The following is a 24,685-nucleotide window of genomic DNA, read 5'->3' as shown; positions in this document are numbered from 1 at the left end:
GCTTACAGGATGTCCTGAAGCAGGCCAGGAAAGTCTGTGTGCATTTCCGCCGATCATTTAATGCCTGTGCTCGGCTGGCTGAGCTCCAAAAGGAGTTGAACCTGCCCAAGAACCGCCTTATATGTGACATGCCCACCAGGTGGAACTCAACGTTGGCCATGCTGCAGTGGCTGCACACGCAGCAGAGGGCCATCAATGAGTACCTGTGCAACTACGGCACTAGGACAGGGTCAGGGGAGCTCATTTTTTTCTCACCACGCCAGTGGGGCATGATCAGGGATGCATGCACTGTCCTGTCACCGTTTGAGGAGGCCACAAGGATGGTGAGCAGTGACAGTGCATGCATCAGTGACACTGTACCTCTTGTCCACCTCTTGGAGCATACGCTGCGTGGAATAATGGACAGGGCACTTGAGGCAGAACAGAGGCAGGAAGAGGAGGACTTCCTTGCCTCTCAAGGCCCCCTTTATCCAGACAGTGTTCCTGCTGTGCCACCCATCACACAGGAAGAGGATGAGGAGGAGGAAGAGGAGGAGGAGGATGATTGTGTCAGCATGGAGGTGGAGGCTGGCACTCAGCATCAGCAGCAGCAGCAGTCTTGTAGGGATGATTTACAGTCCCAAGAAACACGTGGACTTGTACGTGCCTGGGAGGAGGTAGCTGCGGATCATGTTGTCCTTAGTGACCCAGAGGACTCCGGACCGAATGCCTCAGCTAACCTACGCTGCATGGCCTCCCTGATCCTGCAAAGCCTGCGGAAGGATCCTCGTATTCTTCGGATCAAGGAGAGGGACCATTACTGGCTGGCCACTCTCCTTGATCCACGGTACAAGGGTAAGGTTGCCGACCTTATCTTGCCATCGCAGAGGGAGCAGAGGATGAGACATCTCCAGGAGGCCTTGCAGAAAGGTCTGTGCAACGCGTTCCCAGAGACTGGGAGGTTACAAACTCCTGGTCCTGGACAACGTGTTGCTGAGGCATCGGTCAGAAGGAGTGGTGGAGAAGGTGGCCGTCTGACTGATGCTTTCAGACGTCTGATTTACATGGTGCAGGAATACCTAGGGGCAAGGTCAGACTTGGACACCTTTCCCACCGAAAATCCTCTGGCTTACTGGGTCTTGAGGATGGATCACTGGCCAGAGCTTGCACAGTATGCAATTGAGCTACTGGCCTGTCCTGCATCCAGCGTTCTTTCGGAACGCACCTTCAGTGCTGCTGGTGGCTTTGTTACGATCACAGGGTGCGCCTGTCCACCGAATCAGTTGATCGACTGACCTTCATTAAGATGAATCAGTCTTGGATAACCCACAGCTACCAAGCACCTGAAGCTGATGTAACCGAATAATTTTTTTTGAAATATCACATCCCTTCAAGACTGCCTATGCTGATGCTGAGTGACTGTCCTGTTATGTTGATTGTCTATTCTCTTCCTCCTCCGCTGATATGTTGGAAGAACATTTCTGGTTCTGGGTGATGCCATCAGCCCAATTTTTCTGCCCCTGTTTAACAGGGGCGTTTAATTACAATTTTTGATGCAATGCTTTGCAGCAGGGCTAATTCCTGCAATAAAACTAGAGTATATGGGAGAGGTTGCAGTGTCGTGGCACCAGCACCAGTGCCTAAGGCCCAATTTTTCTGCCCCTGTTTAACAGGGGTGTTTAATTACAATTTTTGATGCAATGCTTTGCAGCAGGGCTAATTCCTGCAATAAAACTAGAGTATATGGGAGAGGTTGCAGTGTGGTGGCACCAGCACCAGTGCCTAAGGCTCAATTTTTCTGCCCCTGTTTAACAGGGGCATTTAATTACAATTTTTGATGCAATGCTTTGCAGCAGGGCTAATTCCTGCAACAAAACTAGAGTATATGGGAGAGGTTGCAGTGTGGTGGCACCAGCACCAGTGCCTAAGGCCCAATTTTTCTGCCCCTGTTTAACAGGGGCATTTAATTACAATTTTTGATGCAATGCTTTGCAGCAGGGCTAATTCCTGCAATCAAACTAGAGTATATGGGAGAGGTTGCAGTGTGGTGGCACCAGCACTAGTGCCTAAGGCCCAATTTTTCTGCCCCTGTTTAACAGGGGCGTTTAATTACAATTTTTGATGCAATGCTTTGCAGCAGGGCTAATTCCTGCAATAAAACTAGAGTATATGGGAGAGGTTGCAGTGTCGTGGCACCAGCACCAGTGCCTAAGGCCCAATTTTTCTGCCCCTGTTTAACAGGGGTGTTTAATTACAATTTTTGATGCAATGCTTTGCAGCAGGGCTAATTCCTGCAATAAAACTAGAGTATATGGGAGAGGTTGCAGTGTGGTGGCACCAGCACCAGTGCCTAAGGCTCAATTTTTCTGCCCCTGTTTAACAGGGGCATTTAATTACAATTTTTGATGCAATGCTTTGCAGCAGGGCTAATTCCTGCAACAAAACTAGAGTATATGGGAGAGGTTGCAGTGTGGTGGCACCAGCACCAGTGCCTAAGGCCCAATTTTTCTGCCCCTGTTTAACAGGGGCATTTAATTACAATTTTTGATGCAATGCTTTGCAGCAGGGCTAATTCCTGCAATCAAACTAGAGTATATGGGAGAGGTTGCAGTGTGGTGGCACCAGCACTAGTGCCTAAGGCCCAATTTTTCTGCCCCTGTTTAACAGGGGCGTTTAATTACAATTTTTGATGCAATGCTTTGCAGCAGGGCTAATTCCTGCAATAAAACTAGAGTATATGGGAGAGGTTGCAGTGTCGTGGTACCAGCACCAGTGCCTAAGGCCAAATTTTTCTGCCCCTGTTTAACAGGGACATGTAATTACAATTCTTGATATAATATTTCACAGGAGGGCCCGTTCCTGTGCCCACCCAGAGTAACTGTGAGGACTTATAGTGTTGTGGCACCAGCACCACAACCACCAAAGGTCAATTTTTCTACCACTGTTCAACAATGGCATGTAATTACAATTCTTGATATAATCGTTCACAGCAGGGCGCTCCAGCGCCCACCAAGAGTCACTTTGAGGGCTTACAATGTTGTGGCAAAACCAACACCTTGTTCCGCCATTTCTGCAGAGCATATAGGGCAGGCCCCTACTTTCAAACATCCAACTTACAAACATCTCCTACTTGCAAACGGAAGGAGACAACAGCAAGTGAGATGAAAAAAGATGGACGACAAAACAAATTATACAGGGGTGATAACCCTTCCCTATGTTTTCCAAAAAGCTTAAAAATCGTTTTTTTGACTGGAGCTACACTTTAAAAATGTACCAGTTGAAAATTACAAACAGATTCAACTTAACACAACAAACCCACACAGTCCCTGTCTTGTTTGCACTGCCTGTATACTGCTGTTCTGAGTATATAGGGCCTGGGGGCCACACGCATTTCCTTTTTTTAATATGGGTATGGGTTTCCCCTTAATATGCGTACAAGACCCAAAGGGGCTGGTAATGGGCAAGGAGGGCTACCCATGCCATTTTTCTCAATGATTTTCAACCATATTGCAGGAACCAGATATAACATTAAAACCGCAAGAAGTTTTAAATCATGTTATTTCCGTTTAATGTCATTTTGTGCAGGGACTGTTCTAAACATGGGAAACACGTGGCACTTCACAGGCATACTACAGACACCCCCCAGGCACGATATTTAAAGGAATATTTCACTTTTTTTTCACTTTAATCGTCATTAAAATCAGTGCTCCCGCCAAAACAGCCATTTTTAAAAACATTTTAGGCATTGACCCATGTCCCCTGGGGCAGGAGCCAGGTCCCCAAACCCTTTTTAGGACAGCATCTTGCATATTAGCCGTTAAAATTAGCACTTTTAATTTCGAACGTTCGAGCCCCATAGACTTCAATGGGGTTATAAAGTTCGTACGAATTTGGGGTCCGTTCGAAAGTTCTGGTGCGAACCGAACCGGGGGGTGTTCGGTTCATCCCTAGTGAGAGACACACACAGACGAGAATTTCTCATTGACCTTCACCATCGCTGTTGGGCCATTATATACATTTTTTTTATTATTATTATTTTTATTAATTTGCAAGGTAAACATAAAACAACTTACAGCCTATTGGGCATACCCAGGCTGGTCACTACTATACCCCCCTTAGTCAAAACAGTCAAGAACCAACCCCCCCCCACCAACCGACATACATTCACTGGCATGTACGTCTAACAAACCCATTGTACGCTCTACCACCAATGCATATCCTGCAGAACAACTTCCAAGTTTGCCCATACCCTACTGCTTCCTTTGATCATTGCTTGGATGAAATATACAATTAATACCCTTCACCTGCTAATAGCTCTCCTCCCCATTAAGTATTTGCTTGGGACCTCAGGAATGTCAATACGTCAGGGATGCCCCCACTACCTTCCCAATGCTGAATATAAAGAGGCTAATCATCATTCGAGTCAGCGTTGGTGTCCCGCGACTCCGTCCATATATCCCATATTTTATGAAATTTAGCGCCGCAGCCACGCTACAGATAAGCCAAGCCAGACCACCCTCTCCCCAAGGCCTCTGCAGCACCGTCAACTTAAATCTCGGCTGACTGGCGCCCCAGAGAAAGGATACCAAGATGGAATTTATCGTGCGGAATACTCTTTTTAGAATCCAAACTGGTGCATGTCTAAGAACATAGAGGAAGGCAGGCAAGAGCTTCATCTTAAATAAATTAATCCTCCCAATCAAGGTGAGAGGGAGATGCGCCCATGCCTTCAGTCTAGTCCTCATCTTCTGCACCAGTGGCTCCAAGTTGAGGGCACAAAATTCAGAGGTAGAAGTGGAAATATTAATCCCTAGATATTTAATTGTGTCTGTCCACAGTAATGGCAGGTTGGGATCCGCTACCACTTTGGCTTCCCTATCTATTGACATAATTTGAGACTTGTCCCAGTTTACCTTCAGTCCCGAACAGTTAGTAAAATGAGAGAGAATGATTAGTGTCTCTCTGAGGGACTGGGCAGGATCACTTAAAAAAAGGATAAGATCGTCTGCATACAAAGCTACTTTCTCTTGTATGGAACCCACCTGTATCCCTCTAACCCTTTCCGCCTGTCTGAGGGCCGATGCAAGTGGCTCCATCACCAAGGCAAAAAGAGCCGGTGACAGTGGACAACCTTGCCTCGTTCCTCTTCTGACAGCAAAGGGTGCTGACAGAGCGCCACCAATCTTAATCTGCGCCGATGGTTCCTTGTATAAAATAGCAATCCATTTACGAAATTCTACTCCAAAACCCATAACCTCCAGAACTGGGGACATAAACTGCCACACCACTGAATCGAACGCTTTTTTGATGTCTAATGTAACCAGTACCCTCGTGGAGGACTCAGTGGGAGGTAATTGAAGATGGGTAAACACTCTACGTAGATTTATATCTGTGGATTTCTCTGGCATGAAGCCGGTCTGGTCTATATCAATCAGGGATGGCAGGACTGATCGCAATCTGGTGGCCAGAATTTTTGTCAAAATCTTAAGGTCATAATTTAGCAGGGAGATCGCTCTGTAAGAAGCACAGAGGGAGACATCCTTGCCAGGCTTGGGAATAAGCACTATGTGTGCCTGATACATAGAAGGGGGTAATTCCATCTGATTTTTGCTGTCGGAGAATACTTTTAACAATTTCGGAGCAATTAAGGGGGCGTACATTCTGTACCACTCTCCAGGTAGACCATCAGGTCCAGGTGTCTTCCCGCTAGGGAATGAACAAATTGCCTTTTCTATTTCCTCCAGAGTAAGGTCTTTATCTAGAACCTCACTATCCTCCTGTGAAAGAGTGGGTAGATTTAGGGAATAGAGAAACTCCCTTTGCTCGTCCACAGTCCCGTCTGGGACCGCACTATACAATTTTTCATAAAAGGATCTGAATTCATCAAGAATCAGTTCAGGCGTAGATACCAGATGACCATCCGACCCACAGATCTCTGAGACCACCGTCTGCATTTTGGAATCAGCCACTAAATTTGCTAAAAGTTTACTATTTTTGTCCCCGGACTCAAAAATTTTCCCCGCCATAGTCTTTAAATCTAAATGGGTAGCCGCTGCAAGGTGTAGGGACAGGGCCCTTCTTGCCTCGGCTAGCCGGGTATAGTGGTCCAGAGTCGGTGAGCCAGAAAACGCTTCAGCCGCCTCGGCTTCTCCCTCCTCGAGTGTCCGAACCTGGTAGGACATCTCAGAATGGACCGCCTTGATAGCCGAGATGTATTCACCTCTGGTATTGGCTTTAAAAGCGTCCCAGATCATCTGTGCTGAGGTAGAATCCTCATTAACCTCCCAGTATTGTTGCAATTTAAGAGCGACCTCCTCTCCCACCCTCGAGTCCTGCAGCCATTTGGGTGCTAAACGCCAACAGTCTCTACCCCTGGCAATCGACAACTGCAAGGTGACCTCCAAGGGTGCGTGATCTGAAAGGCCCGCAGGTAAGTACGAGGCCCCCCTCACCATTGCTAGGGCACCGGAGTTGCCAAATACCAGGTCAATTCTGGAGCCCGATTTATGAGTGGAGGAGTGAAAGGAATAAGCCCTAGTACTTAGGTGCTTCCATCTCCAGATCTCAGTGTAGTTAAATGTTTGAGCCCATTGCAGCAGGTCCGGCGAGTATACCCTATGTGGGTTGGACCAATCCAGGGACGGATCAAAAATAGAGTTAAAATCACCAGCTATATACAGTCTGGAGAACTGCAGTGGAGCCAGCAGTTCACTCAGCCTGTACAGGACCTGTGTGTGAAAGGGGGGAGGCACATATTTATATATATGTTTACGAAAGCATAGACCACCTGTCCAATCTCCAACAGTAGGATTATGACTCGGCCCCCCTGGTCAGTATGGAGATGAACAACATTGTAAGCTAGGGATTTATTTAGTAAAATGGCCACTCCCCTCGCATAGCTAGAATACGTCGCATGAAATGCTTGTCTCACCCAGGGCCTGCGCAATGCCAGTATCTTGTTCCCCAGGAGATGGGTCTCCTGCAGAAACAAGACATGTGGCCTATGATTATTCAGATATTTAAACATTAGTGCCCTTTTAACCTTGTCATTAAGACCCCGAACATTCCATGACACCAGTCTTAACTTCATGTAAGCAATGAGAAATATAATACAGCATAGCAATACTTATATAGGAACTAACTGCCCGCCAGTGGGTATGGTGTGCATTAAGATAACATTCAAGACACACGCAACAGTCAGTGGATATAGAGCGTACAATGAAAAAAAAAAAGAAAAGAAAGAAAAATAACCTGTGAACTCCCTACTGACCATGAGTACCATAACCTTGAAAAAAGAAACCCAAAAAGAAAAATTAGTACCAATAACTTTGGCCAGTTTGATACCCAAAAACCTAAACCAAACAGTTAAGTCTTCAGACTTCTTAAAAACAAAAAAAGTTCAGAAGTTGCAGCGACACTATGCCGCTTACGCCACCTCAAGGTGAGTTGAAACCTGCTATGAAGGGGGAGATCCGATGTGTCCCTGAGTGTCATCTAACCAGGGAGCTCCGAGGTAGAAGGAGTTGTAAAAAACAAACAAAAAAAAAACAAGGCAAATCCAGTGTAGACCCAGTTCAGAATCATCAGGAGTTAAAGTGAGCAACGGCAGTACATCTCGACTGTCTCAGGAAAGGGGGAGGTCAGTACACCATCATCCAGAGTTAAATGCACTACCGCCCTCCAAGACGGGTAAATACCGCTCGGTGGGCTCCGGAGATAACCAGCAGCAGCAAGCTGATAAGAAGAGCCAGGGAGCCCACATCAGGATAACATCTCGGGCAAGTACAACCCCCCCAGTCCCTGGATCTAGAAGAAAAAAAATAAAAAATAGGGAATTGACATGAAGACTGACAAACAGTAGTGTAGCATGGGGTTGCCAGTGTGATTAACGTAGGGCATTCAGCCAGTCATTAGCTTCCTCAGGCGTATCAAAGAACCTCACCGAGCCATTTTGGGGAACCCGAAGACGGCTGGGGTACAGCATGCTGTATTTAATATCTTTTTCACGTAGGCGCTTGCGGACATCATTAAAGGACTTCCTTTTGCGCTGTAGGTCCGCCGAAAAATCCGGAAACAGAAGGATTTAGGAGTTGCCATATGGAAGAGAATGGTGTTTGCGAGCTGCAGAAAGCATCCTGTCGCGGTCCCTAAAATTCACCAAGAAGGGTCGGGGCTTTGCCCCTGGGATATAATGTCCCGTGGGCACACGGTGAGCGCACTCAACAACATACGTCGGGGAGACATCCGCAAGGCTCAACAGCTTCTTGAAGAATTCTTCCGCAAACTCCGCTGGCCGGTCACCCTCCTCCCCCTCCGGAAGACCTAAGATACGGATATTGTTAGGTCTTGCTCTGTTCTCTGCATTGTCAGATTTAGCGACTAGCAGTTGTACCATGCGTTGCAGGTCCACTATATTGTTGGTGTGGGTAGCTGTGAGGTCCTCAGCTGTAGAGATTCGAGATTCCGATTCAGTCAGCCTGCCCCTGATCTTGTCCAGGTCATTTCTAATGAGATAACATTCTTCTGCAAGGCGGTCAATTCTTACCAGCATAGAGGTTTTACTTTGTTCAATAGCTGCCAGTATCACCGCAGTACTGTCTTGGGAGGGAGGGGCAGGCAGAGCCACACTCGAGGAAGACCCAGACTCCATGGCAAATTCCACAAGCAGCGACTGCACCCTCCCAATAAGAGAGGGATCTGGTTGTGTGGGCGGCTCAGGAGCAGAACAGCTCAGTGCAGATGAGCTCTTAGGCCAGTGTTTAGGGCCCATGAAGGAGATTTGGGCTGTAGACGTCTGTGGGCCTCTGCTCCCCACAATTGACGGTCCTCTGGCAGCAAGGATCGGCCTGTGGCTCTATGTGACAGGGCTCAGGGAGCCAGATGGATGGATGCAGTGCTTGACAGGTAAGGATGATTCCAGGGGCCCTCAGTCTGTGCACCAAAACAGCCCCCCCAAAAGCTAGCAGTGTCCAGCAAGGGATGAAGGGAGCTGTGTCTGATCTTCAAGGGTCAGGCCGGCCACATCACTTCCCCTCCAGCCCACTGGGTAGGGGCTGCAGTGCACTTCCAGGCTGTACTAGGCCGCGCTAGGCCGAGGCGACAATGGTGGCTCCACAGCCCCTCCACCAACTCCAGATAGGATGCCCAGGGATGTGACAGTCCCCCGCCAGCTGACAGCAACTTGCGCCGCTCTTCAGGCCGGTCGCGGTGCTCCCCTGCCGGATGGCCGCTCAGGAAAGTCCGGTCCTTGGCAGGCTGCACTAGGCCGCGCTAGGCCTCGGGCCCGAAACCCAGCGCCGGCGGTCCGCAGAACAGCGGGTCAGCCCAGGGGCACAAGGGGGGTGATGGATGGATGGAAAGGAGCCTCTTACCTCTCCCGCAGGCCCCAGAATGGACCCGATTGCCCCGCATAGGCCAGGAAGATGGCGACAGTCATGAGGAGGAGGAGCAGCCGTCTCCTGGGCACCCACGGTCCCGATGCTCCACAATTTCCCCTCAGGATGAAGTGCTATAGTGCAGTAGTCCCTCTGGCCGACAAATCTCTCTGTTCAGGCCTTTAGATTTGCAGGATGGCAAAGGATTAGGATGCGGACGGCCGGAGCCCCTCACACACACGTCTGCCTTCTCTTACATCCAGACACCCCCCCCCCCCCATTATATACATTTTTAACCCACTTCATGTATTTTATGCTATTCCTAAATGTCGCAATGTGTCCATCATGAATCCCCAGTCTACCTGGTTGAATGCCTTTTCTGCATCTATTGACAGGAGTAGAACTGGGGATTCACCCGACGTTTTCTTACTGAGCATCAGAATTGCTTTTATACTATTATCTCTCCCTTCTCTGCCCGGAACAAATCTGGTCTGATCAGGGTTTATCAAAAATGGTATTATTTTTTTAAATCTGGTAGCCAAGATCTATGCGTATATTTTTGTATTAGCATTTAATAGAGCAATAGGTCTATAACTCGAGCAGTTCGTTTTATCTTTTCCCTCTTTGGGTATAATTGTGATGTGTGCTAATAGTGATTCTTTTCTCATTTCTTCCTCTTCTATATTATTCAGGTAATCGCATAGCCTGGGAATCAAAAGTTCTTGAAATTTTTTATAATATTTGATCGTAAAGCCGTCTGGCCTAGGGCTTTTTCCAGATGGGGTTTCTTTCACAGCCTGTTTGATCTCCTCTTGTGTTATATTTTTTTCCAGATCTTCTAATTGCTCATTTAGAATTTTTGGTAAGTTAGCTTCTCTTAGGTATGTTTGTATCTTCCTTTTTCTTGTCTCTTCTTGTTGTTGTGACTCCTCCTTTTTTATTGAATATAATGCACTATAATATTTTTGAAATGTTATTGCAATTTCCGATGTTTTATTTACTAACTCTCCTTTCTCATTTTTAATCTTCTCTATAAAATTTAGGGACTTCCTTTTTCCTACCAAATTTGCGAGATTTTTTCCCTGGCTTGTTGCCCCACATATATCTCTCCTGCGCTACTTTGTTAAATTTACTCCTCTCTTCTTCTTCCATCACGTTCTTTAATTGATCTTTGTATAATTAGAGTCCGCTTGCTTTTTATGTCTTTGTTACAGTTCGTGTATTTCTTTTATAATTCTCATCATACTTTTCCTTCTTTCCTGTTTTTTTCTTGCCCCAATACATATCAAAATACCTCTTATAACAGACTTATGAGCCTCCCAGATGGTTGCTTTTGAAAGTTCTGGGGTATCATTCTCTCAGAAATATTTTTAGATCTCTTCTGTTATAATTTTTTGATTTTTGTTATCCTCCAGTAGGTCTTCATTTATTCTCCACGTGCCTTTCTCCATGGATTCTCCATATAATTCCATCTTGAACATCACTGTGGCATGGTCTGAAACGGTTATTATTCCTATCTTTGTTTCTATTATTTCTTCCAGAGTTCTATGTTCTACCATAATGTAATCTAACCGAGAATATGTTCCATGTAAATGTGTAATCTTTTGTACTCGGGTGTTGTATTCGCCATGGGTCTACTAATTGATGTTCATATAGATTTCTCTTTATTTTCCTAGATTGCCTTATTTCTCTATCTATTACATCCGAGGTACTGTCTAAATTATGGTCATGGAAAAATTAAAGTCCCCTCCTAATATTAATTTACCTTGTTTGAATTCCATTAGATCTTTCAATATTCCCACCATATATTTTTGGGGGTTTCTATTAGGGCAATATACATTCGCAAGCGTGTACTTTATATTATGAATAGACCCTAAAAGAAAAAGGAAACGTCTTTCTGGATCCGGTTTTCTCTTTTCTATTTCAAATCGGGTATTTTTCCCCATTCCTATGGCCACTCCTTTTGCCCTTCCAATTGGCGAATCTCCATAAAACCATGTTGGTATGTTTCTTGAATACATTTTAACATTTGAATCCTGGGTAATATGTGTCTCCTGGAGAAATCCAATTTCAGCCTTACTCCTTTCTAACTCCCGTAAAACTATATGTCTCTTGCCTGGTGAGTTTAATCCACAAACGTTATAGAGCAAGATTTTTATACTACTTGTATCCTCCATTCCTATTCCATTCCCTGCGCATCCCCCCAGATGTCCCCCCCCCTCTTCTTCTTGTGTCCTTATTGATTCTTTTCTAGAGTTAAGTTCCTGGGGTTTTCTGGTATTGGAATCTCAAATTTTTTACAAAAGTCAGGTATTTCTTCCATAAATCTTAATCTCACTTTTCCTGGCTATCAAACTTGCAGGAAAACCCCAGTTATATTGGACATCTTGTTCTTATAAAGTTTTCAATAGAGGTTTCAACATACTTCTTCTTCTCAGGGTTTCTTGCGATAAATCCTGGAAGAGTTGTATCGTTTTTTCCCCATACTTGATTTGTGGCTTTTTCTTCATATTTCTCCAGATTAGATTTTTTTCTTCCCAGTTTTGAAATCAAACGATTATATCCCTTGGAATTTCCATTGAAAGCCCTTGCAGTTTTCTGAATCTATATGCTCTTTCAATTTTTATTGGATTTATTTCTTCCTTTTCCAGGATAGGATTAACACATCTTCTTTATTATTTCTGGTAAATTTTCTTCTTGAGTAGTTTCGGGTACGCCTCGGATCCTCAAATTTTTACTTCGGGCCCTGTTTTCTTGGTCTTCTATTCTATATGCTTGTTCCTGTTGTTCCTTTTTTAATAAAGGTATTTCTCCCCTCAACACTTTTATTATTTTTACATGGGACTCTACTTTCGCCTCTGCTTCTTCAACTCGTGAAAGCATATGGCCCAAGTCTTTATGAATTGTTGCCATTTCTGTCTTTAAAGAATTTTACAGCACCGCAAACATTTTTTTCCATGTCAGATTTTGTTGGTAGTTGTACAGCCTGCTGCACCTCCATCCACCACCTCTTCCAGATTCTGCTCTGTTCTGGGTTCTGATAATATGCTGGTTTCCACTGTCCTTTTTCTCCTTTTTTTCCTTAGATTCAGTTTGTCGCCCTTTCATACTCTGTTGTCTTTCTCGCTCTACATCTCCTTGTGTTTGATATTTATTCATGGGGTCAGGTCACAAACTAGGCCGCAGTGATTTAGCGACCGCTCCGCCACTTCTTACCATTTTACCACACTTTAATAAGGGGGCCCCCGGATCCCGGCCCCCCACCCTATGTGAATGAGTATGGGGTACAATGTACCCCTACCCATTCACCTGTGAAAAAAAGTAAAAAAAAAAAACACAACACACAAGGGTTAAAATAGTTTATTGCACAGCTCCGGAGGTCTTCTTCCATCTTCGGGGGTCTTCTCGCCGGACTCCTCCGCTATCTTCTGCTCTTTTGCTAGCTCTTTCACTAGCGGAGGAGCCCGGCTTTCTTCTTTGCCGCCGCCCTCTTCTTCCGACTTCGGGGGTCTTGTCCCCCTCTTCGGGGGTCTTGTCCCCCTCTTCGGTTCTTCTTACCGGGCCACCGCACCTTCTTCTAGCTTCGGTCTTATGTCGCCGCTGCCGCTGTCTTCTGTTCTTCTCTTCTGGAGATGTTGCCTCATCGCGGTCTCCGGTCACAATGGCAGGGACGTGGCGCGCGGCGACTTATATAGGGACATCACCAGAGGATGTCCCCACCCATTATGATGTCACAGTCCCAGAGGGTCTGATATGGACCTGGGGGGGACCCCCACACCGATTTTTCAGCGTAGGGGTTCCCCTTTTAAGTCCATACCAGGTGACGGGGCCAGCGACGCCTCCTTCGCTGGCCCCCGGCTACCTGGAGACGTGCTCAAAATGAGTGGACTTTTCTCCGGGTGGGAAAAGTCCGTTCATTTCAAAAGTGCGGCGGACTGGCTGTCAGGTCACCTAGAGCCCAGGTGACAGGTGCACACCGTAGGGTTGGGGATGCACCGCAAGGCTGTGGACCCTACGGCTGACGGCTGCAGACGGGGGACAGATCCCACTGGGGTAAGAGTGTAAGATTCCCCGGGGCGCGGAGTCTAAGAGCCAGCTGGTGTTCACCAGAGCTTCGAGTGGTGAAGATGGTCTTGGCTGCAACTGGCTCCAGGTCGCGACCCCCAGGGTCCCCCAGCTCACACCCACAGTAGGTAACAGGAGGATAGGGATGGTGAGGGACAAAGCCAAGGTCAGGGCCACAAGCAGAACAGAATAGTCGGGTACACGCCAATAGGTCAGGGTCACAGGCAAGCAGGGATGGTCAGAACACGCCAAGGTCGGTAACGGAAATCAGAAGCAGAGCACACGACAGGAAACAGGAAGCTAATACACAAAGGTTGATCAGCAGGATAGGCTAGCAGTGCAAAGGTTAATATAGTGTAGTCTGATAGGGGCTAGGGTGGAGCCATTCCAGAGGAAGGAAATAAAAGCAGTCAGGTGAAGCTCGGCTGGTCTCTAGAAATGAACACATGCAGACAGGTAAGGAGAACAACTCTAATGCATAACCATGACACTGGCACACACACAGCCGGATTGTGGGTCGAAATGCGAGTCCGGCGGAAAGTGCAAAAATACTTTCTTAGTCCGCTGGACTTTTGGGTAAAAAAAGTCAGCGGGAGCCCACACACGGCGCCGGACTTTTCCACCGGATTGTTTGATCGTGTGTACGAGGCATTTGAAGGACAAAGTTATGTTGGTTTTATCATGGGAAAGTCCAAACTAGCCCCATGTCCAGCTCGCACTGTTCTACGCCTAGAGCTTTGTGCTGCTGTCTCAGCAGTGGAAATGGCAGATTTAATTGTTGCTGAACTAGACATTGAGATCCATGCAGTGAAGTTTTACGCAGACAGCAAGATTGTGTTAGGATATATTCACAATGCTTTGAGAAAATTCTACATGTATGTGTCAAACAGAGTGACCCGCATCAGAAAGTCCACACGCCCAGAACAGTGACACTACATCAGTACAGATAAAAAAACAGCCGATCACGGGACTAGACTTGTACTAGCAGCTGTCCTCGAGCACACTAACTGGTTCTCAGTTCCATCTTTTTTGACAAGATCAGAAAACGAAGAGACCACTCAGTTAGAGACTTCTGAACTTCTAGAACCAGATAACGAAAAAGAAGTACGGGCACAAATTATATTCACAGGAAGCATTGTATCCTATGAATAAATACAAGACTTCCTCTGATTGGCTGATGTGGAGAGGCAGGCTGATGATGTCACAAACTCTGTCTCAGCTAATCAGTGGAGACGTTGTATCTTTTTGTAGAATACAAAGCTCCTTGTGAATGGCTGAACAGCCTTCAACCTGACTTGATTTTGTTCCAGGAGCAGGACAGGACGTTTTCATCCTGCTGCTGGAACACAAAGTTGTATACAGTATGTAGCTGAGGTCACATACAATTCAGAATTCATTCACAGGAGCAGAAAAAAGCTGCATCTAGATGCATATAGCAGATAGTTTTGTATGCATCTAAATGCAGCACAATAGTGATCAATGAGACCCTACACACAGCTGCGTCTACCTACGAAAATGTGATCTGCGTTTAGCTGTGCACAAAAAAAAAAGTAGGACACAGCTGCAGATTTTACACATGTATGCGCAGAAATATGAGTACTTTAGGTGTGTATTTTACATAGGATCTTCTAGCTCTGCCAGCAGGAACCTTTCTTTCATGCAGAAAATACACACACGATTGTGTGAATAGGCCTCTATACAGAGCACACAGCCTCTGTAACGGTTAGAGCCCTTTCACACTGGGGTAGCTGGTAAAGCGGCACTAGCCGGGTGCTTTTAACCACCGCTAGCAGCTGAAGAAAGGGTTAAGTGCACATGTGTTGCACTTTACAGGTGCTTCGGGAAAGCGATGCCCATTCAATCCAATGGGCAGGGGTGGGGTAGGAGCACTATATACAGCACTCCTACCCCGCCCCCAAAGATGCTGCTTGCAGGACTTTTTTCCTGTCCTGCAAGCACACTGCCCCAGTGTGAAAGCACTCAGGCAGTTTTCAGGCACTTTAAGGGTGCTATTTTTTAGCGCTAAAATGCCTGAAAACTGCCTCAGTGTGAAAGGGGTCTTAGGAAGAAAACAGTTTGTTTGGACCAGTCCATACAAACTATTAACCACTTGTTGCCTGTCCACAGTACATATACTCCTTAGGGGCGGCACAGCCAGGCTAGGTGATGTACCTGTATGTTGCCGCCCAACTTCCAGGTTTGGGGTGCACATGCACACAACCCCTGCTGACCTGTGCTGTGATTGGACCCAGAACTTTGTACACAGTGATCTGTCTGTTTCTTCACCCTGAAATCGACTCTGAGTTCAGGGAGAAAAAGCAAGCAGTCAGATTTCTTAGTAAAAGCAGCACACATTACACTTATTAGGTACACAGTTAACTCCTTCATTTCCCCTTGATGTTAAAGTGTTATGCATGTATATAAAGTAAAGCATCCTTATTATACTCACTGTGGAAGCTAAGGGGTTAATCCTCTGCATTGTGTAAAGTGGCTGTTTGATCCTGTCTTCTCTGTTTCTAGACATATGCAGAACGAAAAAAAATTGTTTTGTTTCAATTCGTTATTTACATAAATCCGTTCAGTTAAATTAGTTTCATTAGTTTAATTCGTTCTCGGAATTAGTTTTGTTTATTTGTTTTCAAATCAATTCGAATTTTTCAAATTCGAATTTGGATCGATTCAAACCATTTTTAAATAAATTTTGAATAGTTTGCAAATTTGAAAAAATTGTTTTCAAATTCAAAAAAAATAGAATAGAAAATAAAGGAATAAAATAGAAAAAAAATAGAATAGCATAGAAAATAATATAACAGAAAAACAGAACAAAACAGGATAGAAAATAAAATAACAGAATATAATAACAAAAGAATAGAATAAAATAGAAATAGTATAACCATCTTCTGAAATTCAAATAGCTTATAAAAGATAAAAATTAAAAAAAAAAAAGTCAGATTCATGCGGTTACATGTGGACCAAGTCAGATTCATCCCAGGAAGGAAAGGGTGAGATAACGGTGTTAGAACGCTGCTGGTAGTGCAGAAAATGAAAAAAGGTAAATCCCCAGGGCTACTACTCTCAATAGATGCTGAAAAAGCATTTGATAGGGTAGATTGGGGATTTATGTTGAAGACACTGGAGGTAATGGGAGTGAGTCCAAAGATGACCCACTGGATTAAAGCACTGTATAACCACCCCACAGCTAGGGTAAAGGTTAACAGGACCGTATCTATGCCCTTTGAGATGTATAACGGAATGAGACAGGGTTGCCCTCTTGCCCTTTTTGCTGTTTGTTCTGTCATTGGAACCACTTTTGGCAGGGATCAGACAGAACTCAGATATAGGGGGGATAAAGCTAGGGGACGAGGAGCATAAACTAGCGGCTTATGCCGATGACATACTGTTTTACGTTACTAAGCCTAGGGTAACTCTGCCCAACTTAAAGTGGTTGTAAACCCTTACAAACCACTTTGACCTATATGGTTTAGGAGATATTTGCCCGAAAACAGGCATTGCTGTCTACGCCGCATGCGCCGTAGACAGCGGCGCGCAGGCGCACTGAGCGCGGCATTCTCAACGACGGAGCTGCCGCGCGTGTCGGCTCCCGTGCGCATGCGCGAGAGTGACGTCATCGCTGCTCCGGTGAATCACAGCGCCGGAGCAGCGAGACCCACGGAGACCCACCAAGAAGATGGACGCTCGGAACTACAGGGGACAGCGGTGACATCGCTGGCTCCTGTGTCAGGTAAGTGACACATATTGGACTACTATGCGATGCATAGTAGTCCATTATGCTTTGCCTTTACAGGGAATGAAAGAGGAAGTAAACTCATCAGGGTTTACTTCCTCTTTAATGGAGTTATTAAAATCCTATGGAGAATATCACATTTTAAGATGAACCCCTCTAAACCAGAGATCCTTAATATCAATGTGAGGAAACAGGACGTGCAGATATTTCAACAAGAGTTTCCATTTATACGGAGAGAAAAAGAACTAAAATATTTAGGCGTAAAAACAATATCATTTGAGGAGACAACATACCAAACAAATTTTATTCCGCTTCTGAATGAAATAAAAACTGAAATTAACAAAACTGCAACAAGATACCTCTCTTGGCTAGGGAGAATAAACATCTTTAACCAGTTGCCGACCGCCGACCGCCGCACGACGATGTACGTCGACAGAATGGCACGGGCAGGCATCCGTTCAGGAGCGATCCGGGATGAGGGGGCGGCCATTCATTCATGGCCACCCCCTCGCGATTGCTCCTGACGAATGGAAGTGCAGCATGACATCACTTCCTCTCCTGTAATGTAAACACAGGCAGAGGAAGTGATGTAATCTCTCCTCCGTGTCGGTATTTTTCGTTCCGGCACCGAGGAGAGAGGATCGTGAGTTGCACCAACACTACACTACACAGTAGAACATGCCAGGCACACTCTCACCCCCCCTTCACCCCCCGATCACCCCCCCAATCACCCCTGCACCCCCAGTCACAGTGACACCAATTGCATTTTTTTTTGCATTGGTGTCATTTGTGACTGTAATAACTGTTAGGGCAGTTAGGGTTAGCCCCCTTTAGTTCTACGGTACCCCCCTAACCCCCCCAAAAAAGGTTTAACCCCGTGATTACCCCCCGTCGCCAGTGTCACTAAGGCTGGGTTCACATTGCAGCGGTTTATGAGAACGGATGCGATTCGCACCGCACTGCAGTGCAAATCACATCCGATCTCTGTGCGATTCGAGTTCAGCCATACAGATAGTATGGCTGAATTCGCGTCACACCCGCCGCAAACTCGCACGGGACCCTTTTTTTGGTCCGCAGCAGAATCGGATCGCATGGGTGTTCACACCATGCGATCCGATTCCTGTCCGAGTTTGAAGATCGCACTGCGATATGCGAACTGATCTGGGGGTGTCATTAACATTTCACTGACACTCCCAGCAGTTCGCATAGGGCAGTGTGATGCGGGAACCCACCGCAGATTCGTGGCGTTCCCGCATCGCTCCAGTGTGAACCCAGCCTAATAAGCGATCGCTTTTCTGATCGCTGTATTAGTGTCACAGGTGACGCTAGTTAGGCAGGTAGGTATTTAGGTTCGCCGCAGCTTTTTATAGCGCCAGGGACCCCCATATACTACCGCATAAAGCCCCCTGATTGCCCCCTAGTTAACCCTTTCACCAGTGATCACCATATAACTGTTACAGGTGACGCTGGTTGGTTAGTTTTTTTTTATAGTTTCAGGGCACCCGCCATTTATTACCTAATAAAGGTTTAACCCCCTGATCACCCGGCGGGTGATATAAGTTTGAGGGTCAGATAAGGTCTGCGTCGCCCCAGGCAGCGTCAGGTTAGTGCCAGTACCGCTAACACCCACGCACAAAGCATACACCTCCCTTAGTAATATAGTATCTGATCAGATCTATATTAGCGTCGCCAGCAGTTTAGGTTTCCCAAAACGCATTGTTAGCGGGATCAGCCCAGATACCTGCTAGCACCTGCGTTTAGCCCCTCCGCCAAGCCCAGCCCAGCCCACCCAAGTGCAGTATCGATCGATCACTGTCACTTACAAAACACAACACACATAACTGCAGCGTTCGCAGACTCAGGCCTGATCCCTGCGATCGCTAACAGTTTTTTTTGTAGCGTTTTGATACAGTCGCTGACAGCCTAGGTGCTTTTTTACCTGTGAGTCTCACTAGTGTACCCCTGAATTTAGGGGTGTCTACTTTCCAAAATGGGGTCATTTGGGGTGGGGGTTTGTGCCATCTTGGCATTTTATGGCCTTCAAAACTGCGATAGGTAGTGAGGAGTAAAATCAAAAATTTACACCCTTAGAAATCCTGAAGGCAGTGCTTGGTTTTCGGGGCCCGTACGCGGCTAGGCTCCCAAAAAATCCCACACATGTGGTATCCCCATACTCAGGAGAAGCAGCAAAATTTATTTTGGGGTGTCATTTCACATATGCCCATGGCATGTGTGAGCAATATATTATTTAGTGACAACTTTGTGAAAAAATAAAAAATAAAGTTTGTAATATTCCCACAACTTGTGGCAAAATATAAAATATTCCATGGACTCAACATGCCTCTCAGCAAATAGCTTGGGGTGTCTACTTTCTAAAATGGGGTAATTTGTGGGGGTTTTGTGCCATCTTGGCATTTTATGGCCTTCAAAACTGTAATAGGTAGTGAGGAGTGAAGTCAAAAATTTACGCCCTTAGAAAGCCTGAAGGCGGTTCTTGGCTTTCGGGGCCCCGTAAACGGCTAGGCTCCCAAAAAGTCCCACACATGTGGTATCCCCGTACTCACGAGAAGCAGCAAAATTTATTTTGGGGTGTCATTTCACATATGCCCATAGCATGTGTGAGCAATATATCATTTAGTGACAACTTTGTGAAAAAAAAAAAAAAAAGTTTGTAATTTTCCCACAACTTGTGGCAAAATATAAAATATTCCATGGACTCAACATGCCTCTTAGCAAATAGCTTGGGGTGTCTACTTTCTAAAATGGGGTCATTTGTGGGGGTTTTGTGCCATCTTGGCATTTTATGGCCTTCAAAACTGTAATAGGTAGTGAGGAGTGAAATCAAAAATTTACGCCCTTAGAAAGCCTGAAGACGGTGCTTGGTTTTCGGGGCCCCGTACGCGGCTAGGCTCCCAAAAAGTCCCACATATGTGGTATCCCCGTACTCAGGAGAAGCAGCAGAATTTATTTTGGGGTGTCATTTCACATATGCCCATAGCATGTGTGAGCAATATATCATTTAGTGACAACTTTGTGAAAAAATAAAATAAATAAATAAAAGTTTGTAATTTTCCCGCAACTTGTGGCAAAATATAAAATATTCCATGGACTCAACATGCCTCTCAGCAAATAGCTTGGGGTGTCTACTTTCTAAAATGGGGTCATTTGTGGGTGTTTTGTGCCATCTTGGCATTTTATGGCCTGTGATAGGTAGTGAGGAGTGAAATTACAAATGTATGCCCTTAGAAATCCTGAAGGCGGTGCTTGGTTTTCGGGGCCCCGTACGCGGCTAGGCTTCCAAAAAGTCGACCACATGTGGTATCCCCGTACTCAGGAGAAGCAGCAGAATGTATTTTGGGGTACAATTTCACATATAACCATGGCATGTGTGAGCAATATATCATTTAGTGACAACTTTGTGTAAAAAAAAAAATATATATTTTTTTTTGTCATTATTCAATCGCTTGAGGCAAAAAAATAAAATATTCAATGCCTCTTATCAATTTTCTTAGGGTGTCTACTTTCCAAAATGGGGTCATTTGGGGGGGTTTTGTACTGCCCTGCCATTTTAGCACCTCAAGAAATGAGATAGGCAGTCATAAACTAAAAGCGGGGTAAATTCCAGAAAACGTACCTTAGTTTGTAGATGTGACAACTTTTGCGCAAACCAATAAATATACAGTTATTGACTTTTTTTTACCAAAGACATGTGGCTGAATACATTTTGGCCTAAATGTATGACTAAAATTGAGTTTATTGGATTTTTCTAATAACAAAAAGTAGAAAATATCATTTTTTTTTCAAAATTTGCGGTCTTTTTACGTTTATATCGCAAAAAATAAAAATCGCAAAGTCAGTCAAATACCTTTAAAAGAAAGCTCTATTTGTGTGAAAAAAAGGACGCAAATTTTGTTTGGGTACAACATTGCATGACCGCGCAATTACCAGTTAAAGCAGCGCAGTGCCAAATTGTAAAAAGACCTCTGGTCATTGACCAGCAAAATGGTCCGGTCTGAAAGTGGTTAAAATGATAATTTTGCCAAAGATTATGTATAAAATGCAAATATTGCCAATTCCCCTCCCACAAGTATACTTTTAGTAAGGTTTATATGACAGAAAAAGAAGCCTAGAATCAGCCTCCTGGTACTGAATATGCCGCATAGACATGACTGGACTTTCCGGGCAGACTAGGTCTGACGGTCTTCCTGATGGACTTTCGGCGGAGTTATGAAAGACTTTTTTCGAACAAATGGACTTGGCCACACACCAATGGACTAAGTCCATTCGTAAGTCCGTCATTTTGAACGCGAAGATGTAAACGTGACTAAACAAGGAAGTTCAATAGCCAATAGCTTCCCTTGCGTCATATATGGTCCGTCGGACTAGCACACAGAAGAACCGTTTTCCCGATTTTAGTCCGTCAGAATTTAGCCCGTCGGATAGATTTGAAACTATTTCTCGGTTCGTCGGATTTTATTTGGAAAAACGGTCGGATTAGCCAAGCCAGGATTGGATTGTCCGACGGACTAATCCCTTCGGACCTAGTCTGCTGGAAAGTCTGGTTGTGCGGCATAAGAGATAAAAAAAACAAGGGGGGCTGGGGGTGCCGGATATCAAAAATAACTATAATGCAATATTACTTTCACGGGTGTTAGAATGGGTAAAGGAGAATAAGGGAAAAGATGGGTAAAATTGGAAAACACGTTTAGTAACGTAGCACTAGGGAGAATATTATGGATACCACACATTATAACAAAGAAAGTTTTGCCAATATAAGATCTGATACACATAAAGGAAAAATGGGAATTCATTATTTCACCCCTGATACCATTAAGAGAAACTCATTTTTTTCCACTGGGGAAGGGGAAATTATTTGGGGAATGGATAAAAAAAAGAAAATGCACAACTAAAAGACATTATGGTGAAAGGTAAAATACGGACGTTATAGGATTTAAAACACAAAAAAAGATTTGATGGTAATTGATGAATGGCGGTACCCCTTCTGAAGCATTTTGTTACATCACTGCCTCAACCAGTAAGATCCGAGGAGAACCTACGGCCGTTTGAGTGTCTATGTACAGCAGTAGGGTCAAAGAGGGGGGATCTCTAGGATTTATAAAGTGCTTGTGTGACTGAAGGGGCTGGAAATACCGCCATTCATAGTAAAGTTGGAAGAGGAACTGGGAAAGTGAGAAAAAGATGAAGACGTGGGCAAAATAATTAAGATGACACATACCACGGCAATAGATAGCATCACCACAGGAATGAATTATAAATGTCTAGCACGCTGATATTTAACACCTGATAAGGCACATAAATATCTGAATTCGTTTCTGACATTTGGGGGGTATAATAACTACAAATTGTGATGGTGTTTGAAAAGTATTTTTTTACTTTTGGAACATATTTGCTATAAAGAAAATGAATTAAGAAATAAAAAAAATAGAATAGAATAGAAATAATATAACCATTTTCCAAAATTCAAATAGAATCAATTCGAATTTGAATAGAATTGAAAAGATAAAGTTGAATAGAATATAAAATAACACAATAGTGTAGGAAAACAACATCAGAATAGAATAGAATAAAATAAATCTTCCTATTCTAATCTATTCTTTCCTATTCTATTGAAATTCAAATTGATTCTATTTGAATTTTGGGAAATAGTTATATTCTTTCCATTCTAATCTATTCTATTATATTGTTCTTTTAATTCTATTCTTTTGTATTTGTTTATTCTATTCCTTTCTTTTCTATTCTATTATTTTATTTTCTATCTCATTTTATTCTATTCAAATTTAAATGTATTATATTTGAAATTCGAATTTTGGAAAATGGTTATATTCTTTCTATTCCATTCTATTCAGTTTTTTTCTATACTAGTCTGTTAGTTTCTATTCTGTTCTAATCTATTTTTGCTATTCTATTCAAATTCAAATTGTTTCTATTTGAATTTTGGTAAATGGTTATATTTTTTCTATTCTATTTTTTTATTCTATTCTTTTATATTCTATTTTAGTCTATTGTATTCTTTTCTATTCTATTATTTTCTTATGTATTCAAATTCAAATTTACTCTATTTGATATTAGAATTTCAGAAGATGGTTGTATTCTTTCTATGCTATTCTATTCTATTCTATTTGTTGCTATTATATTTTAGTCTATTCTTTTATTTTCTGTTATATTCTTTTCTAATCTATTTTTTTTCAATTTTTTTTGCTTTATTTTCTGTTCTATTTTATTCTGTTTGGAAATTGGAAAACCATTTGAATTCGAAAATGTTTTTCGATTTTGAAAACTATTCTAATTTGAAAACTTTTCGAATTCTAATTTGAAAACTATTCGAATTCGAAAAGTTTTAGAAGATTATTCGAATTAGAATTTCAGTCGAATTTTTTTTTTTTTTGTAATTTGTGATTAGTTTAAGTTCGGTACTATTATAATTCAGAAATTCGGATACATCCGAATTTCCAAAAATACGTCTGAATTTCAATTCCGAACGAAATGAAACGCACATGTCTATCTGTTTCTCCCCTTCTTAAACAGTCCCCAAACCATCTCAGAGCCTTGGGGACAAGCTGCACATGCTCAGTTTGGTGTTTTTGCTAAAGAGTTTTTTTTTCTTGGGAGAGTGCATGTGATCAACACAGGGTCAGCACTGTCCGGACAGAGAGTCAGAGGTCCTGCAGCCTTTTAGGATAGTCAGACTAGAATGAAAACTCCCCCTTCAAGTTTTAACCAGAAGCATCTAGAAGTCACAAGACTGTGATATACTGCTGATGAAAAAAGGCATTTAGCAGTTTATATTTACTAAAACTATTGCATTTTCATGTTCTGTGTACTGTAGGAGACCAGATACAGCAGGTTCCTGGGTTTAGTAACACTTTAACCCCTTCCTAGCCAGTGTCATTAGTACAGTGTACAGTTTTATCACTGATCACTATATTACTGTCACTATTGATGTCAGTGTCAGTATCCCTCCAAGCCAGTGTCAGTTAGCACCAGATTGTCCACCACATTATCACAGTGACATTATAAGTCACTGATCACCATTATTAGTATAGTGTCTGTATGGATTATTATCAGAACTATACTAGTGTCCCCAAAAACACAGTTTGGCTTTTACCAAAGATATGTAGCAGAATACATTTTGGCCTAAATTTATGAAGAAATTTTCAAAATTATAGCTTTTTTTGTTTATGTAATAAAAAAAGAAGAAAAAAAAACGCAGCGATGATCATCAATTACCACTAAAAGAAAGCTCTATTTGTGTGAAAAAAATGATCTAATTTTCATTTGGGTACAGTGTTGTATGACAATTGCCAGGTAAGTAGCACAGTGCTGAAGGGGGTAAAACCTTCCAGAGATCAAATGGTAAACCTGGAGATCAGATTTACATAAATATTTTCCTGGGAAACAAGGCTGAGGGTTTGCCATTCGCTGCCAGGTACTACGTCATACGGACCTGACGGCCCCCTGCGCTGCCATGCTTTTCGGTCTCTGCTTGTCCATATGCGGGACC

The 24,685-nt window shown here is 43.8% G+C and overlaps 1 long non-coding RNA gene across 1 annotated transcript in view; it reads right to left on the bottom strand.

The window, feature by feature from the left end:
* The window catches only part of LOC143963348 (uncharacterized), a 154,274-nt gene that overhangs the window by 19,223 nt on the left and 110,366 nt on the right, over positions 1-24,685 (bottom strand). The window contains exon 2 of the long non-coding RNA XR_013270946.1: positions 15,868-15,934. This is a non-coding gene — a long non-coding RNA (uncharacterized LOC143963348). The remainder of the gene's footprint in view (positions 1-15,867; positions 15,935-24,685) is intronic.

This window comes from Lithobates pipiens, unplaced genomic scaffold, assembly GCF_037356315.1.
Source record: "Lithobates pipiens isolate NorthernLeopardFrog02 unplaced genomic scaffold, aLitPip1_a1.2 Scaffold_8, whole genome shotgun sequence".
Taxonomy (NCBI): domain Eukaryota; kingdom Metazoa; phylum Chordata; class Amphibia; order Anura; family Ranidae; genus Lithobates; species Lithobates pipiens.
Note: the sequence above shows the minus strand (reverse complement) of the source record. Positions and strands in the feature narration are given on the sequence as shown.